Genomic DNA, 20362 nt, shown 5'->3' with positions numbered 1-20362 from the left:
GAGAAATTGAGTGCTTTTCTCATGATCAATTGTATGTCGCAATAAGAGTTATTCGTTGTGTATTTGTTATTTTAAACTATTTGAATAATGAATAGTAAACGATAAAATATTCAAATATGTTCGAGGAATCTAAAAATACAGTTGGAATAATAAATACAATAATACTGTTAAAAAAACTCATTTAGTTGCTGTTGATGTGGACTTTTTAAATATGCAATAAGTTGCAGCAATAGCGACTCGATTGACTTAAAAGAGATTTAAATACTAGCCATTAAGAAACTCGTAATATTTATTCGGAAATATGAGTAATTAATGGAATTTCGGCAATTACAAAATGTGTTTTTAAAGTGCAATATTTTTCTAGATTTTTTTTAGAATATTCCATTACAAATATATAGTTAAAAAATAAATGAATCAAATCTCGCTCAGAATTGTATTAACAGCTTGGACATAATTATATTTTTCAGGGTCAAAATAAATATTAAATGGTTAGAGTAAAAAAAAGCATACGGTGTGAATTAAAAAAATATTATTTCATTTACAAATATAAATGGGCAATAAATTATTTATTTTAAAAATATTTTACAAAACATCTCGCGCTCAAACTGTTGGACAGGTTAGATGCGTGTGAGTGTTGGTCAGAATATTAAACACCCCATGAATATCTCTCAACGATTCTATTTCAATATATGTATGAGGCGAAGATATTCAGAGCGACGAAAGAAGCGGGAATAACGACAGAGCGGCGGTTGATAATGTTGCAAGCCCAACCAAACAAGCTGGCCTCAAAACACATTGATAATGACCATCTGTTAACATTAAACTTACCTTGAGATAAAATTCAGATAAAAAATATAAATACTGACTAAAAATGATAAATTCTGACCACTTATATTCTGACTGATGTATTCTTACCTTTTAATATAATTTCTGAGTCATTTAATATAAATTCTGACCGCAACCGTATTAAGATTTTGACCCGAAAAAATCCAGTCTATTTGAATAGCGAATGGTTAAAAATCAATAATTGGATTCGAGTCTCTAGTCGCAGTGCTACGTAATAATATTTAAAAACTATTTTCCTTTAATAAAATTAGAAGTAATCATAGCCGTCTAGGTTTTTATAGATATTATATCATATAATAATAATGGGCTTTAAACAGGATTATTTCTTTGAGGATGTCGGAGAATATTGGATACTTATAATTTTATGATCGAACAAAAAGCATATTATTATGTTCTGACTGATTAAAAAATATATTAAAGCGCGGTTTGTCTTTATGTTTATTTTTATTTACAGGAGATTTCAACTTAAATTATTATCACATGTTATGTTTAAGTACTTACAATCGTAAACGCCAGTCGTTAAATCTTGTACGCAACTAGCGAATTTTGTTTAAAAAATCACCTATATGACCAAAATGTTCTGAACGTACTTGTACGTGAAAGTTCTAAAATTAACTGCAAATTTTCAGCTTTAGTTAGGTTAGGTTTAGGTTTGAACAGTAAATGGATGTTTCGTAATTGTAAAAAATATGTTTCGTATATATTTTAGAGCAGCATATAAAATCACTAGCGCCCGTCAGTTAAAATGTATTTTATCCAGTAGAATATATCTTCCGGTGAATATGTATTCGGATAGGTTTTCACTAAAACAGTTTGTTAAATAAACATACTTTTTCAAATTTAAAAAAGATGGCGATTAATTATTTAAAAAATACATATTCACTGTAATATAAATATATATGCTATGAAAGTCCCACATCTTCAAAATATAATAACAACTCTTTTGTCGCAAAAAAATGTCTATGCAAAATAACTCAATTTTATTTACCGAGCTTTCAGGAAAACATAAACTAATGAAAATTTTGCTTGAGAATAAAACCTAAGATTGAAAAGGTTCAGATAAATTTGTAAAAATGTATTATAACTTTGTAGACCCTTGCGGTTGTAAAAATGAGTCTCTCTGGTCTCTGATTCCACCTGGATTTATGGTGATGTTAAGTGTCAAGTCTTTAATACTAGTTTTTGAACGAAGATATATAAGTATTGTTAAGCTCCGCCTCCAGAATATCCTCTAACGAAAGCGTAATTTCAAGGTGGCTATTTGTTGGTGACCATTTGATAATGACAAATAATATGTACACAAGTGCTATTCGATGCAAGGCTATTGTTTCTCAGCGTTTATATTTTACGTTGTGGTAATTGATAATAGTTAGCAAACTTAGATATTTCAGCATTACGATTTCATTCGTGTTTTATATAGCCAATTAGCTTTCTATAAGGCCATTGTTAAAACCCTTAAAGTGCAAAGTGTGATTAATGTTTGTGGTTCTCTTCAAAAATTCGTTATGTAGTCATGATGTACGTCTTTCTAATATGACTATTTCCCTCGAGGGTTTGTTCGTAAAGCGCATTTATTTTTATATTGCTTTTTAATGGGGAGATATGTAGGAGCCTCTACATTAAATTTTCAATGTGTAGTAGTGCTTGATAGAGCAATATTTAAAAAATAAAAGAAACTACAAAATATGAAACTAGTGATGCAATTTTTTTCTTTTTAAATAATTCTTCTTGTATGAGTTGTCTGCAACTTTGACCTTTAACGGGGATTCGAAGGACCAGTGATCTATCAGTCCTCTTTCTTTCAAACGATTTCGAAATCAGATTATCTTACTTATATGGTTTACTACCATTTAGGTCAGCTATTGTTGTGTCACAAATGGTATAGTTATGTAAAATCAATAGTGGTAAACAAAGTTTCGCGTTTCAAATATAACAAGTTTTAAGATTTCACCTTTGAGAGGTCAGGAGTAGAGTCTCCAATTCGAGTAATCGAGTACTCGATACTCGAGTATTTTTGTCTATTTTTCAAGTACTTGATAATCGAGTATTTTGAAAATTACTCGATTAATACTCGAAATTAAAAAATTTTGAAATATTTCAGAAACAAAAATAACTTTAACTCGGTCCGGTAAAGGTTAACGTCTTGCTTTTATTTGGCGTTTATGCCTGAAGTCCCGAGTTAGAGCGGTTACTATCAGGTATAATTTTTTCATAGTTCCATAGTTGCATAGTTCCGGTCGTCGGCTATGTTAGTGGGTATTTCTTTTGTGTTTTCTGTTCGACAGTCCCGACTAATTTATGGCAATGAACAATATGAAATATCAACAAAAAAATTTTTTAGGTTTTATGACTATGCAGTTGTAGCGTAAAGTGTTGTAAATTGTTTATACTGATCCCTCAGCTTAAAATATAAATCAAAACAATTGTGTGTTTTAAAGGCATTTAAAGTAAAGTCAGTTCTTTGCGAACCGTTTAGCTCTAGAGTGAAAGGGATTCACCCAAATACATCTTCGAAGGATATAGATTTAAATTCTTCGCATCAATCAGAAGGAGTAAAATATTGTATATTGTTAAGAAAAAAAATCTATTCAAGAAGAATTACAAAATACTATTTTGTCAATAGTCGAAGGAAATAAGAGAAAAGCAGAGACGGGAATGAAAGAAGAGAACATAAAAAGAGAGTTCAAAAAATTTGATATCTATAAAAAGCGAACAGATATAAATTAGAAGCCTTATCCAACGCGTTAATGACAATAAGACCAACATCAACAGCAACGGAAAGGGTTTTTTCCATAACGGGAATAATAAAACCAAAGGTTAGCAGTAATATTAAATTCGAGACACTTTTTGCATTATTGTTTTTAAAAAGTATGCTCGTGAAGTTAAAATAATTGTAAAAATAAACATACTAAGTATTTTATTTATTTATTTATATGTGCACGAATTTGAATAATAGCTATTTTGGTACATTTGGTAAATACTCGAAAGTACTCGGTACTCGAGTATTTTAAAATTTTAATATTCGATACTCGAGTAGTTGATGGTTCGAGTAATTGGAGACTCTAGTCAGGAGCAAGTTGTAACAATACACATTTGATGTGTATAATACATCTTGGAAATCTTTATTGAATCGAAAATTCATTCACACGTTAAATAGAAGCAGTACTTTTGTTTCAGATGTGCATACACGAACATGTGTTTTATGAATAAACAATCATCGTCTGTCGGTATCGATGATGCAATTATAAAAAAAATATGTAAAGAATAATAGGATAAGGTCAGAAAATTGTTACTTTTTAGTGTAGTTATGCTTCGAATGTAATGGAATTTTTTTGATAAAAAATAAACAATCATTATCACGTATGAATAATAAAAAAATATATAAAGTTCGACGCTCGAGATGCAAATTCGCACGACGCTATAACGTGAATGTGATATCGTAACAGCGATTACGTTTTTTTTACGTTTCGGTTTGTTATTGTTATTTATTAAAAGTCTTGTCTCGCATCTAGACACAATAAAAATAAATACACGTACATCATTATTTTGTTGGAATATTTTTTATTTAATCTTAAGTAGAGCGCTACTCGAGTTTTTTGTGACTGGGCTATTTTCGTCTTGACTGTCTGTTAGATTTTTGTTGACCGAGTTGGACAACACTATGCAGATATATTGTTTTTGTTAAATTATTGACTTGAGTGTGTTATCGTTAGAATTCCATTTGAGCAATTGTCACGTTAGCATATGTGCACAAATGCACTGCTCGACACTTTGAGGTTTATAAATAACTTTTGAGAGACGTATGAGTATTATATTCTCCGAAGGAATTGCGCATTTGAGTTATGTAATAATTCCTTCTTTAAGTGTTTTATTTAACAACTAGCCTTTAACTAGTGTTTTTCTGGCTTTATTGTTCAAACTATTCAGACGAAACGCCATGGAATGGAATGAGATTTTTGTTACCAAATATATTGTATCCAACATTTGCGAAAACTACGCTTGCGACATAGATTGAAAATGAAAGATGCATTCATATCGCAATTTAATTCCTGTCACAATTGACTTATTTATTGTTATGGCTAAGAAAAAGCGAATCGAGAATTAAGGCCGCTAGATGCAAAAAGGCAAATTTCTGGAATTTTATCTGACAAAAACATTTTTCTTATTGAATCCACTGCGTGAAATTTATTTAATCACAAAAATAAAACTTCTACGTGTATACCTATACCGTTCCAGATGTTGGGACCACTACCTGAAAAATAAAAACCACCCAATTGACAAATATGACAAAAAAAAAATGTCTCGCTTTATCCTTGTAAATAGTATTTAGTTAATGTTCACTATTCTAATTCACAAAACAGCAATGGTTCTCAACATATTTTTTTCGCACGGATTTTTTTTATTACTTTGATATATGAAACACTTATATTATATTTATGTTCTTTACAATTACTTATATATTTATATACTTGATGTTTGATTATATATGTCCATGGTATAATATTTCTCGAAGCAATTTTCCATACGAAGATATGTTTTTGAATTACGTTTTTAAGCATTTCCTGTGTTTTTCTCTTTGTTTTTTCATCATATTTTTTATTGCTTGTGTTAGCCCTAATTGTACTATACACAATTTGCGTTAACACAGTCAGTTCGAGAGCTATCAATTACACCATTATTCATAATTGAGAAAGAGATAAAATGTTTAGGTTTATGCCCCTACTAATAAATCTAAAGCACACGATACGGATATACGTTCGATATACTTATAATTACACTTATTTTTATTTTGAACAAAACAGAAATTGAAATCATTTCAATATTTTTCATATTTATCAACGTACTATATTCGTATCGTGTGCGTTAGAGCTAATAATAGGGGCGTAAACCCATACCTGCCATCTCTTTCTCAATTATTAATGATGATGATATGACTGTGCTAACGAAAATAGAGTATAGTTAAATATATTTTTGGAAAAATAAATTGTCTATTATACAGGGTAATCCAATTTGTTGGCAGCACTGTAAACCAGACATCTGTCAATAGTCACGCGTGTTTAAAGTGTCAATGCAGGGACGTCGTTTCACTTTTTCCAGCGATGGTTAATTAGTGGTTGTCTTTTTATTAATTTTATTTCGTTAAATGGCCAAATTTAAGGGGCGTTCCCGTGAATAAAATTGAGCCGTTGCCATCGCCATTAAAACTTTATGACAATATTACGACTTACGATAAGTGAGAATCGGAGGAAGCATATCTAAACCGAATTTTGACCAATAGGAGAGCGCAAAAAACAATTATCCCTTCTCAGAAGTCAAAAATCCACGTCAAAAGCAATAAAATCGTGCCGTCGCCGTCGCAGTGGGAACGCTCGTTACCGAGCGTTCCCACTGCGACGGCGCCGACACGATTTTATTACTTTTGACGTAGATTTTTGACTTCTGAGAAGTGATAATTGTTTTTACGCACTCCTATTGACCAAAATTCGATTTGAATATATTTTGACGGACATTCTTATATCAGAAGTTCGTAGTAATATCAGTGGCGATATTATATTTTTAAAACATAGTGATATATCGAAGTGCAGACAAACTATGGAGCAATATGCGAAATGCAACATCTATCTGTAATATTTTGAACTTTTAGTTCTAAAACTATAATTAGGTTAGGTTTGGGTTTAAACAGAAAATGGACTGTTTAGTGAAGATGGTGCGTTGTTTTACCTTGATAAATTTCATTTCAGAGAAAAGAAAAATTCACTACAGTTATTTATGTTTCCAAAAGTTAGTTTCCCACATATTTCTACAGCTCAATAAGCTTTATATTTATAGTAAAAGATGCAACAACATGACATAACATTATTGATAATTACGAAATATTTAACTTTTTAATCTCCGGGCATAAAAAAGTTGCATATTTACAAATCTTATTATCAAGTATCACTGAAATTTCTCTTGTAATTTCTAGGTAGTAAACATAAAATTTTGTGAAAAAAATATTTTTATTTTATCCCATTTTTTTATTACAAATCTGATAGGTTTCTCCAATGCGTTATGATAAGACCTTGAAAATAATTATGGTAACATACCTACAATATATGAGCACTATACCACGTTTTTTCCAGCTCTAAATATATCATTGTGTTTTTTAAGCTCGTTGAGCTGGATGGAGCAAGAGGAGCGTTCTCGAGCGCTGCAATTGCAACTGCGAGATTTGACGGATTGTCGACACCGCCACTTAGCGACGGCTTAGCCGAGAACGCAATGAATTGTATCTCAACGCTCTTAGTAAAACGGCACTAAAATACGAATACGACATGTACTTCTAGTATTGATTTGGTCTAAACACACCAAGAAATCCTTACTATTTTTTATAAATTTGCACAACCACGTTGGCTAATCTACATAATATGTAATTACTCTGTAATCAACGTTTACGAATCAATATTGGCAATAGAGATAGTGTGCGTTTTTGACTCTTATCGTTCAAGCGCATTTCCTAGTAATATTCGTTAATGGTGTTAGATAATCTGTTGACAACATGGCTTCAAAAAGTGTAGCTATGTTAATTGTGCATTTTTAGAGATAACGCTAAAGATACCATTCAAATTTTGCATTTGTGATATTGATACGAATTTACTATGACATTTAGATAAGATTTATTGAGGGTAGTCTCGTGCTGGACGTCCACGATTGAAAACGATTACTTTTATCAACAAAGTATCGATAACGCTTCCGATTATTACGAAAATATCCGTTGCTGTTCCTGGTATGATTGTAGATAGGTTTTTTAATGTCAGGTGCTAACTCTATGCTTTCCAGTGCTTTAACAATCAAATCTGGCGATTGGACACGTATTTTATTTAACGCAGACTAATAATAAACCTAACTTCAATCCTCAAAAAAAAAAACTGCATCTTGGCCCTCGGTATTTGTTTATATTAATAGTGCAATCTTACAGTACCATTGGAATAATATATTAAACATTAGATAATTAAAATCAATGCAAAACATATTGAATATTAATTAAACAAGCTGGATTATAAAACCGGTTTTTAATGTTTTGCTTAGTTCATTAACCGATAGTTTTAACGATATTTTTTCTTGTTCTGGCAATCATTAAATACTCGTCATGCTTGTTATTGTTTTGTCTTGTATGTATATTGATGGTTTTAAATCTAAATATTTGTACTTATGATATGAAAATTTCTTTGCTTCATAAATTTGGAAAATGTTATTTTATATATAGAAAACGGATCAGACATAATAACAAATCGTTTAGCCAGTGATGCTACTCTCGCGCGTGCCGTGCGGCATCTCATGGAGTTCATTATTTGCCGCATGATACTTTCTGCCGTGCCTCAAGCACGTTAAACGTGATAATATCAATATGTGCAATACTTAATTGTTGTTATTTTTGTACCGAAATTACACTGAAAAGTTTTGCCTTGACTTCTTGAATTATTCACTTGGCAATGCTAGCAAAAAGTCGTTCGTTTATGATGCAGAACTCGTTTATCGTGTACTTATTATGTATTACGATACAATTTTTTGATGTCATTAAACATTCTGCAATGGCCTCTGATCGACTTCTCCGAAAATCGATAATGGCTAGAAATCTCAAGCTTGTCAGAAGGAAACACAGTGGCGAATTGTGTGATATTATTTATATATGATTACATTAAATAAAAATAAAGCAGCACTGAGAGTCAAAATTGTTTTGCTCTGATATTTTTTGTCGCAATATAATATTTTCTTTATATTATAGTATACTTATGTATCAATAAAATGCTAATACCGTTAATCAGATTCTCAAGCAGTATATTTATTTTTATTCGAGCTGCGAGAATAGCATTTTTTTGTAGAATAAACTTGATTTTAAAAATAAAAATGCTAAATCCGGCACTGGGTATCCGCCTGCAGCGAATGAGGTCGTTAAACCGATTTTTTTCAGCGCATGTTTTCGCCAAAATTATGCAACTACTTTTGTGCAGTCAATGAAATCTCGTTTTATCTGGTTCAAGACTCTCGAATCAACATTTTCAGAGACTGATCGTCTCGGATTAAGGTCCGAATTTGTGTGATATTTTGTATCGATAATGACCCCGACCGACTTACTATTTCTATCTAGAAATGTATAAGTTTCTTTAGCCCGTTTTTATTAATTTTATACAATAAATAAAAGGAGCGGAACATTGCCTTCAAAAGCACCCATGTTGTACTTTTACAATATACATTATTATTCAAAGTAGTTTTTTGACGCGGCTGTGTTAAAATTTGTTTGCAAATTATTGTTGACTTTACTGCTTTTTGAACGTTTAAAAATATTAGACATGAGAGGAAATATTCAACGAATGTAAATTAGTAGCAGTAAATTTATGTATTTGATCTGAATTTTCAGTGAATATAAAAATAAATAATACATTAAGTTTCATGTGGTTATTCCTAAAAGAAAATCTAGAAAACAGTATCGAATCTAAAAACGAAAATATTTTTTAAAATATGTCATTTTTTAAAATCATATCGGAATATATTTTTGCCAGTAGATATATATTTTTAACAGTTGAAATATAAATTATCTGACAAGTGCTACTAGTAAAATTATATGATTTCAACTTCTCTATATGTAGTAATATTATATATAATGAAATACAATAAATTTCAATGAAATCGATTTTTTTAAAACACTTAAAAGTTAAAATGACATCCCTGATTCTAAACCAGAAATTTGGAGAATATTGCTAATAGGGGGAGTGTTATTCGGGGGTCTTAATGTATTATGAGTTCGAACGAAATCGAAATATATTTTAAATAAACTGTCTCGAATGTATTCAGAATTTTTTTTAAATATGTCGTTTCAATAAAATGATATCATAATATATTTTCACCGGTAGATATATATTTTTACCAGAATAAATATAATTTATCCGGCATGTCCTAGTAAAATTATATGAATTAAACTTTTCCACGTGTAGTAATATATACATTTACATTCATATAATTATTTATTTACATCCGATCTATAAATGTTACAGTGAATGTGTATTTTTTGCTAAAGTTATATTTACAAAAACAATTATCACTTCTCAGAAGGCCAAAATTCACGTCAAAAGCAATAAAATTGTGTAGGTGCAGTCGCAGTGGGACGCCGACGGCATGGTTTTATTGCTTTTGACGTATTTGATAATTGTTTTTTTTCGCTCTCATATGAGGCAAAATTCGGTTTAGATGTGTTTTATTCGATTTTCACTCGCAATAGTGTTACAAAAAGTATTAATGTAAATGCTTGATAATCGAGCGGTTTCACCGCGGTGGCACGATTTTATTGCTTTCGATCTGAAGTGGAAGTTCACTATTTGGCAACACTGAGCAGCTAAGAAAACACGACTAATTATCAGATAAATATTTTTAGTAGATGTTTTTAATAATTTTTAATGCCGAATTAAAATATTTCGCATAAAATATGATAGCAGAAAAAAATTATATTTATTGTAGCAAAGAAAGGGTTAACTCGTACCTATTATTATTTATTCAAGCAATTATATTACGATGTTAAAAAGTCATGAGGCTCGGAATCATTGTTTTCCCAGGGCCCGGGTTCGCTTTCTGCGGCCCTGTATGTGTGATCTGGCTGTTAATCAATAGTTAAAACAAATAAAGTGTGTCTTCTTTGGCTTTTATTCGACCCATTTAAAAACAGAAGACGCTTCTCCCCTTTTTTATTGTATTTTTCTAGTTTAAATATATAGCTAGCAATGATTTTATCCAGTTTTAAGTCGAATGTACATACAGCGATATACTTTTTTATTGTAAAATGAGTGTTAGTTTTCGGAAGTTCTGAATTTACGCCAAAAGCAATAAAGATCTGTGTCGTCCTATATTGATTTCGCAACTTTATTTCTATCCTATGCGCCATTTGTTTCGTTATATAGCCTATTTGCGACCGAATTCAGAAAATCATGAAAGCTTCGATATCAATCCGGACGCCAAGGGCTATCGATGGATATAAAAAGGTCACCGTACGTCATAGTGTGCTCGTTGACGAGATCAAATATCATCACTGACCTTATCTGACAAGTGAATCTGCGCATCGCTTCTGTCAAGTGATAAATTGACATAGACGCTGTCATTATAAAATAGAATACTCTGGAAAATAATAATAATGTAGATGCAAATATGCATTTTAGCACCATTTCTGATTAATTGGCAATGGGCGCGATGGCGCCGATTTTGGCAAAAGGCAGCACTGGCACTTTGTCAATATTGTAAAATAATAATGCGCGTGTGAATCACGACTGAAATATTATGATTACACGTGCTAATATTTTTAATTAGCTTAGTTTAATAATAATATTTTTTTATGATTCAAGTTTCAGAAGATGTTGGTATAAATAATTTACTAATACTAGCTAGAATATTTTTTTATGTATTAAACATCAACGATGAAAGGAAAATTAGTTTTAACAAAATGTGTATGTACCAGTAGTTGTGGGCTCATTTGAACTCGGACTTTAACTAAAGTCCACCCCGTCCTCTTAAGACGACCAGTCATTATTTGACTCAAAAAAGCTTTGTCCAGCAAATATTAAACAATGTATCATTCTGAGTATATAAATTGTCATTCATGCTTCACTTACAATGTTTATTATTATTCTCTTTCCAAGAATTTTATTTCCACGGACTCGTACATTGCCGACCTATATTATTTCTTAAGGAAAGATTGTTTGATTTAATGTCATTCGACTAATTGTAACGATATAAACATCTTTACCTGTTAGTGATTGTGAATTACCAGTGATTTTATATAAAAAAATCTATCGACTTGACAATATTGCAAAATTACAAATAGTTTTTGAAATATTCCACACAATATAACACAACTCCATTCCATGTAATCTGTTTGTTTCTTTGAAACAACTACCCATGTATTTCATTGGGTTTTTAAAACTTTCAGTCTTTCAAACACTGTTCAAGCATTGTGCCATTGAAATGGTCCAAGCTGCTTTCTAACATTTAGCAGTGAAAATATAATAATACCAGTGTCATTAATTCTAGAGTTTGTGATATATCGGCCTTGAGAAACTCAAGAAAATTAATCTGTTCATTGAAATTCAATTGGATAAAAGTAGTAAAAAATTCCAATGTAGTGTTTTATTGGTCTTTCTAAGATACGCCAGTTATGATATATTATATAGTGCATAAAATAATAATTGCTTTTCTGTGAACGAATAATTTCTGTGAAGACCAAATTGGAATTAATATGCACTAACATTTATTCATGGAAATAAAATATGACTGAAGCTTTAGTGAAGGCGGAAGCTTTTATTAAACTGCTTTCTACATCATAAAACATTGACATCAAAACCTCTTCCTCTCCACAGCTATATCTGGCTTTGAATCAAAGACTAACAAAATGGAGTCGTTCATGAAGTTTTGTTGTATCAGAATGTCTTCTATGTGAAGACTAAAAACGTCAAGTTAAGGACAAACCATAGAGCATTTCAATTTAAACGTTTATTAATTATATATGTATAACTTTAGTTATCAATTATTCATTGAATAAAATTTCCATAAGGTAAAAGAAGATAACTTCGCGCGCCGCCTTTTATTTTTCCGCGCCAATTGCGTAACGACTTAGTTAACCCAATATTTGCTTATCGTCTGCCATTTATTTATTTATTTTATCAGCATAACTCAATTATGGCATTAACCTTAACATTGCTCTCTTTGTTTAGGTCAAAGTGCCGCGACTCAAAAGCTCAATGTTTACGGATGAATGTTTATCTCTTTCCTGTTTCGTGAACATTCCGCGATAACATTAATTATAAATAACGTACTAGTCTTTAACTTTTACATAATGACAGTGCAATAAAAATTAAACGATCACGATAAAATCTTATCAACTATAGACATCGCCTATCGTATTACATATTTTTTTATCAATTTCTAAGATTATGACTCAATAATGCGCAGTTGAGCTATGAACTATGCATTTTGATACTACATCACGTCATTGTAATTGTATCGCAAATCATTCGATACTGTGATAGATACAGATGGATCAGAAAATACAAATTAACAATTTATTTTCCTTACGAATTACGTATAATATATCGATACCTTGCTCCATTGATCAGGAACGGGTTCATACGCAAAAACATACATATCATTCTTAAGCTCGTATATTTATAATTAATAAAATATACTTTTTATATAACATAAATAAAAGTTTATCACATGATGTACATTGTACAGTCACACACTTTAATATTTATATCTATTGTGGTTTTGAAAGTTTGACTTTTAAAACTAAAGAAAGAGAATAAGACAATCGTTGATATATGTATGTGTATGCTTGAATGTTGTTTTTTATATTATATACATTAAAACAGTGCTTTGTTATGTATATTAAAAGCATATTTATTTATAATTAAATAATACGTAAAACATACTTTATTGATAGTTAATTCACGACTTTATCAAACACAATGACTTAATTACTATACCAACATTCAGTGGACGATTTTCATTTGCTCAAAAGATTCTGAACTATTTTAAACTTTAATTGTTATTTATGTTTTAATGCTGAATCTTGTGATTATATCAGCTAGTAAGACGTTGGAAAGAGTTGTCTGGTATATATAATACATACATTATTGCATATTTAATCAGGTGTCAGTATCGGGAGGCGGTGTCGAATGCAGAAGAGTCTAGGTCAATAAAATAAGTTATTTAAAAAGAGTCTCTCTCGAACCTTTTATTCTTTCTCTCGCAGAAGTTTGGATGAATAGGAAAAAGGCTTATTTAGAACAACTTTTTAATTTATCTTAAATATTTTTATCCATGTATAATATTCTTTTTAATTACTAATTCCGATCTCACAGACACGATAGAAATCAAAAAATCACAAAGGTTTATATGGTATTCAAACAAATGTTGGGTATTTTACACTACCCTCTGTAAAACTAAAAGTTTTTTTCTCTAATTGTTGCGTCAATGATAAATTTAAAATTTCTTCAATAGATTTTAATGATTTAATGACGTCTCGAGGGTCCTTAGAATTCGTCGAGCCATTAAATAATCTACGAATAATTTCTTTCCCCATTTTACATATGTTTACTTTTGAAGAGTAACTAAAGAAGTCATTATTTTTTTGACTGGTGAAAGATTCTGGATTTTGTAAGTATTTAATTAAAGATATCAATATCTGTTTTTTTCGATTTTATAATATAATTTCTCTTTAATTGCCTGTTGAAATTCCGAGCTTAGCTCAGAATTGATATTTTACAATTGTTTTAACAAAAGTTTAAACCCCCTTAGGCTAACAATTGTCAATAATAGCTGTTGTTACTTTACAAAAACAATATTAAAAAATCCTTATTGGATTATCGAAAAATAAAAATAGTCCTAAATCGTTTTTGTCAATTCCCTTGCGTAATTTCTTCTTATCGGAGCGGGTTCTTAGATCACCAAAGCAAAGATAATGCCGCCGGCCGGTTAGAGTAATAGAAAATCGCAAAAAATTGTTGGTCATTAAAATACTTTCGATCTTCTGAGAAAGTATGCATTTTTAAAACATCTGGCGCGAACACCTTAGGAAAGGTTTTCTTATCTGAGTGTCTTCTTAAGCAAAAATAAGATTTGATCGATTGTTAAACATTTGTAAACAATTTTTTGTCATTTCCAGAACCCTATTGAAAATTTTCAAAAAGTATGCATATTAGGTATGAACCCGCCTCTACTTATGCAGCGTTATAAAAAGTGCAGTGGTTTTAAACCTTTTACTAATATTTTATATAATAAAAAATGCTTTATAAAATTTCTTGAGAATTGATAATTCGGCGATGGCAAAAAAAGTTCTAGTTTTTAGTATCCGCTGCTGTTCTGAGCCGATGGCTTTCTTTTTATCTCACACTTCCATGGTGTTCCCAGAGTGTTGATGTAAGTAAGTGTTATGCCTGCACTACACTTTCTAGAAGTTGGCCAAGGTTGGCCAAGGATGGAGAATATAGTGGATTATTTCGGTCGAGCTCGGTTCTGCCCGCTCTAAAATCTCTTGGAAGTTGCCCGAGGTTACCGAGAACGGGAGGTAAAGTAGGGGTAATTCAGTCAACTTGGTCAGCTTCGAGCGCTTTCGAACATTGTCGGCAAACGGACCGAAGCAGTGTGATACTTCCCTTTTCGCTCTCTCGCGTGTTAAGTGAAGAGAGTGAGAGAAATAATGCTATGGTTTTTCGTAAACTGAGATAGAACGAGTAACTCCGTTCAATTTCAGTATGCGCGTAGGCGTCCTATGGTCAACACGCATGACGAGCGCTGCATCGTGGTCACGTTGTCAAGTTATAATACCACATGCTTATCGGGGACTTCAACAGACTCTTACTGACATGTTTGAATATTTTAGGGCACCAAAAGAGATTAATTATATTTTTAATAGTATATTCTTCTAACAGATATCGTTATTATATTTTTTTCATAAAAAAATAAATAATTAGTAGTACTTGTTTTTGTTAAAAAAATCGTTTCGAATATCCTTATGTATTTTCCTAGACCGGTTTATATAAATGTCACACCATAACGAATTCTTATTTAGAATCGATGGCGACAAATTCTAAGATAGTCACAGATGTGGTGTTCGTATTCTGAAGTATCATGTTTATGCCTTATGGCATTTTGCAAAAGCCGATAAAGATTTTGTGTAAATTGAATATTTACGACCGAAAAGTTTTCACTGATATTGTATTGGTGAGTGCCCACACAAACTTTTATAATTATTAGTAGCGTAATTTTAATAATATGACAATTTAAAAATTGCGATTATTTGGCACATTTTTCGATCGCGCGCAAATATGCCAGCTGTACGTGACAGTAGCCGCCGTCCGGACGGCATATGAAATTTGTGGCAATGTGGCCACTACTCGGAAGTCGGCGACATTGGCCGACTTTAGTTGAACTTCGGTTCGTACAACTTCCAGAGAGTGTAGTCATGCATTAGGTTTAGATCAATGGCCTATTGATGTACAACTGCTTTAATGAATCAGAAGTATGTCTCAAGGGTGGCACTTTATTAGTGAAACCACTATTACAGTTGATAGGTTGTCGCTTATTATTATTGTGGATTTTTTTGGCAAGCCACACAAATAAATAATTTTTAAAACAGTAAAAGAGAATACCAGTTCAAATAATATGAATAGAATCATGCAACAAGGGTCATATTATGTTAAAAGTTTTATTTATAATAATATGAAAAACAACGACTATGTCGTATTTGTTTTCTTAATTGATTGTTTAATCTCTGTCTACAAAATGGATCGGCTTATCGCAGAAACTGGACGGAACCGGTTACCTTGCCAAATTTACAGATAAAACCTGTGTTATCGCTACCGAAACAAGAAAACTAACGACCTCAGATAATGTGTCATCTCATTACACGCACAATCGCACTCTAGACACAATATTTTTTTTTTATTATTATTAACCTACATACATAAATTTATTTTTGACGATCGTAATCACTCCGCCGTCACTGCACTTGATCGGATAATAATTTAATCGGTTGATCCGATTCAAGATTCCATCAAATATAAATGGAATTACGTCCAAACAGATTTAATTGACTAAATCCATTTATAAACGAAGCTCTCAATTCCTCGAATGGCAATATACAGTATGTACATAATGTGAAAATAGCATGCGAGATAAAACTGGCATTTTTCTCGACGGAGCGCACGCGAATAAAGGGGTTGGTAATTTTCCATGGTTGGAAAAACCCCCGGCGACAGCGCGGAAAATCACCCGAGGGAAAGCAATTTGGAAAATTCCTTCGGTAAACAAAGAGCTACATTTAAAACGAGTCTCGTTTATATTACGTAATACAACTAGGAGGGTTACATATTTGAATCACTGAACACCCTCAACAAAAACAGTCTTATCTGCTCAAAATTCAGAATAACACGTTACGAAGGCGTGACTGACCTTCGACGAATATTATCAATTGATTTCGTTCTATTTAGGGATAATTAAATACAAAACACAATAGAGGGAAACCTTTCAGCTGAGAATATAATATAACACACTATGCCTTAGAGATGTTTGTGAAAATAATTGGATTTTTATTAGATGGTTTAGATATAAAACTATCTGTATTCCAAACATTTTCAAAAATGTAATAAATGTCATTACTATATTTATGTTATGATATAAATAAGGTTATGTATATAACCTTGATAATCTATATGTGATGATAATTGCAAAAACCTTGAATTGCATATATTTATAACATATTATAAATATACATAAATAAACTTGAATATTATGCATGACTGGTGCAACTAATTGATAGAATATAAGTTATTCAATAAATATTACTTCACATATATAATATTTAAAAAACATCTAATGATTTTTAAAATATGGAAAAAATATGAGGCTTTGATTAAATGAAGTCATTAAACCAGTGGTTCTTAACCTTTTCAAAGTCACGGTGCACTTTTGATCATAAGAAAAAGTGGCGGTGCACCAGAATTAAAAGGTCGAAAAAAATATGTGGACATAATTTTTATTACATATTTAAAAAAAATAATAGTTACATACAAAATTACATACAAATTTTTTACATATTTTTTTAAATTAAATTATATAAAAAGTATTGAAAATAAATTTAGTTAGTTAAGTTTGCCCTAGAACCAATTTTTAATTACGCGTTTTATTAAAAATATTTGTATTAATATTTAAAGGTGCTCTTTGGGTGGCAAATCTAAGTGGTGCATTTTCCCCGTAAATATTCTTCAGAAAACTGTCCATTATTTTTTTTTATTTTACTGGATATATTTTCTTTTGCATGAGACGTATGATGTCTAGTAACATCGTCACTACTTCTTCCACTTGTACTCCCAGTGTCATTAATATTTTGGTCATTAATATTTTGGTCTGATTCACAATTTCGTTTGGTAATAAATTTATCCATTGTGGGGTATCACGACTATAATAAAATACAAATTGATTGAAACATTAGGATTTTACTATTTTTTTAGGGGTCTGAATCTGACAAAAAAATGTTTACAAATTTTTAACACTCAAAATCGCTTTATTTTTGCTTAAGTAATAAAAGAAGACACTCAGATAATAAACCTTTCCGAAGGTGTTCGTGTCAGATGTTTGAAAAATGCACACTTTCTCGGAAGTATTTGAGTGATTAACAATTTTTTTGCGATTTTCTGTTACTATAACCGGCCGGCGGATTTATCTTTGCTTTGGTGATCTAAGAACCCGCTACGATAAGAACAAATTACGTATGGGAATCGGCAGAATGCAAAACGATTTAGGGCTATTTTTTTTTCGAAAATCCAAAAAGGTTTTTTTATATTGTTTTTTGTAAAGTAGTAACAGCTGTTATTAACAATTGTCTCAAGAGAGGCCTTAAAATTGTTATTAAAACAATTGGAAAATATAAATTCTGAGCTAAGTTCGAAATTTCAACGGGAAATTATAATCGAAGAAATCAGTCATTAATGTCATTAATTAAATATATTCAAAATCTAGAATCCCACTAGTAAAAAAAAATGACTTTTTTGGTTATTTTTCAAAAGCAGAAATATGTAAAATGGGTATAGAAATTATTCGCAGATTATTAGAGAAAAAAAAAATCGATGGGCAAGAGAACAAATCGTTGCTGATTAAACCAACATCAACAGAAAACGAAAGGAATTTTTCAACATTTTCTACAAAAAGGAACGAAGAAAGCATGTATTTTTAAGGGTTATTCTAAGAATAATATGTAATATTGTATCTGCAATACCTTAAGTATTCACTACATTTTTTCATTCATCAAAATTTCTCAAGAAATTAATTCATCAAAAAAATAGATTGTCTAGTAGCAACTATATTTATTTTTAATGTTCATAATTCATTTTTATATTATATAATCATGTCATAAATACAGTAAAACCGCTATTTAAGTAAAGGTCAAAAAGCAATTCTATTTTTATGTATATAATAGAATTCACAAGGACTGAATCAGACTAATATCAGTAAACGAATTAATTGTTAACGTCACGCTGTGCGTGTGTTAAATGCGTTATAATGCCTCAGTAAATATTGACATACAAATTCTGACGTAAAACTAGAATAAAATATATGACAATTGTTTAGAAAAACAAGACTTTTTAAAATCTTGCTCACTATTTTTTTCATTTCATTATTAATAATGAAACAGAATGATCAAGTAAGCTGAAACCAAATTTTTAAGCGGAACCAATCGTAATAATTGCGATGATTCACTCCGTGTAGGACTTTCTAAAAGCTATTAAATTTATTTATTTATGTACTTTGGACTTTCCAAGAACGGAGTTGTTCTCGTCGGTGCTATATATACAAACGGATTGCGTACCTGAATGGACAGGAGAATAACTACTTTACATCCGTTGCGTGCGCCACTGCCGTTACCCCAGTACTTACGCCCTACGAGTCCAACCCAATGGGTGGGCACTCTAATTGTAAGTTTTATAATAGTTTACAATGGTAAATTAGATTAAATTAAAACACAATTTAATAATATGTATACAGTTAAGTGAACATACTTATAAACTGTTTATAATACAATTTATAAATCACAAAATCATAGGAAAATATTGTTTACAGGTAAAGGATAAATATTGATTTCATTTTATATAAGTTTGTTTAATTTTTTAATCTGCAATAGTGACGGAATATCGGTTTTATTAGAATCGCATGTCGCGCGAGGAGTGGTCTGAGATTATTTACGTTGGCTCCACCCACTTGCCGCGTGTAAATGGGCAAGCGATATTAAAACATTTTGTTATTGTTTATATTCTTGATTTTTTTTAAATATGATACATTTGTTAGGGTCCATAAATATTTTGCTTAAGGCATTGCACTTTTTAAGCTAATGGTTGGGATTTTACTTAACTCGAAGATTGCTGGAGATTGATTTAACTCATTTTCTTGGGTGCTACCTAATTACCATCACTCGTGTTTACATGTGAAAGGTTGTGAGGTCGAACGTCGTGTTTACATGTATCATTTGTAAGAATGGGAGTGTTTTTATATCACAGTTAACTTTGAATCTCACTATCGATCACGTATTTGTGTATATGAGGCTGCGCCAACTGGGGGCGAAATGTCAAAGGTCAAAACAGGAGCTGAGTATCGATCCAACGTAGAAGCGGGACAACGGACGGGGTGGTGTGCAGTTGCACCGGAAATTACCCAACATGAAACAATCTTGACGGAAAATGTTACCCCACTCTCTCGCCAAACAAAAACTTATTTGACAAGTTCGTTTCGATTCAAACATGCTATTCAACATTACTAATGTCTGTCAAGTTCAAGGTGTGGTGAGATAGTCTTATGGTTTCTTTGGGTCTGGATATCTTCTGGACATCGTTTTAGACTGTCCGTCAATGGAAAACGCGCGAAAGTCGCGAAAAATGCGACACGTGGCTGTACTATTTTAACCGCGGCGAGACAAGGCAGGAAATGCAATGTCTTAGATTTTTGG

The 20362-nt window shown here is 31.2% G+C and overlaps 1 protein-coding gene and 1 long non-coding RNA gene across 2 annotated transcripts in view; both read left to right on the top strand.

Moving 5' to 3' along the window:
- Window positions 1-20362, top strand: part of LOC148228074 (uncharacterized) — a 46811-nt gene that overhangs the window by 6882 nt on the left and 19567 nt on the right. The gene's annotated exons all lie outside the window — the stretch shown is intronic.
- LOC148228075 (uncharacterized) lies at window positions 337-5112 on the top strand. Its single transcript, XR_015811634.1, has 2 exons — window positions 337-2813; window positions 3917-5112. It is a non-coding gene; the product is annotated as an uncharacterized LOC148228075 (long non-coding RNA).

This window comes from Plectrocnemia conspersa, unplaced genomic scaffold (assembly GCF_051122295.1).
Source record: "Plectrocnemia conspersa isolate PC_06_02 unplaced genomic scaffold, ASM5112229v1 ptg000012l, whole genome shotgun sequence".
In the NCBI taxonomy this organism is placed as follows: Eukaryota; Metazoa; Arthropoda; class Insecta; order Trichoptera; family Polycentropodidae; genus Plectrocnemia; species Plectrocnemia conspersa.
Note: the sequence above shows the minus strand (reverse complement) of the source record. Positions and strands in the feature narration are given on the sequence as shown.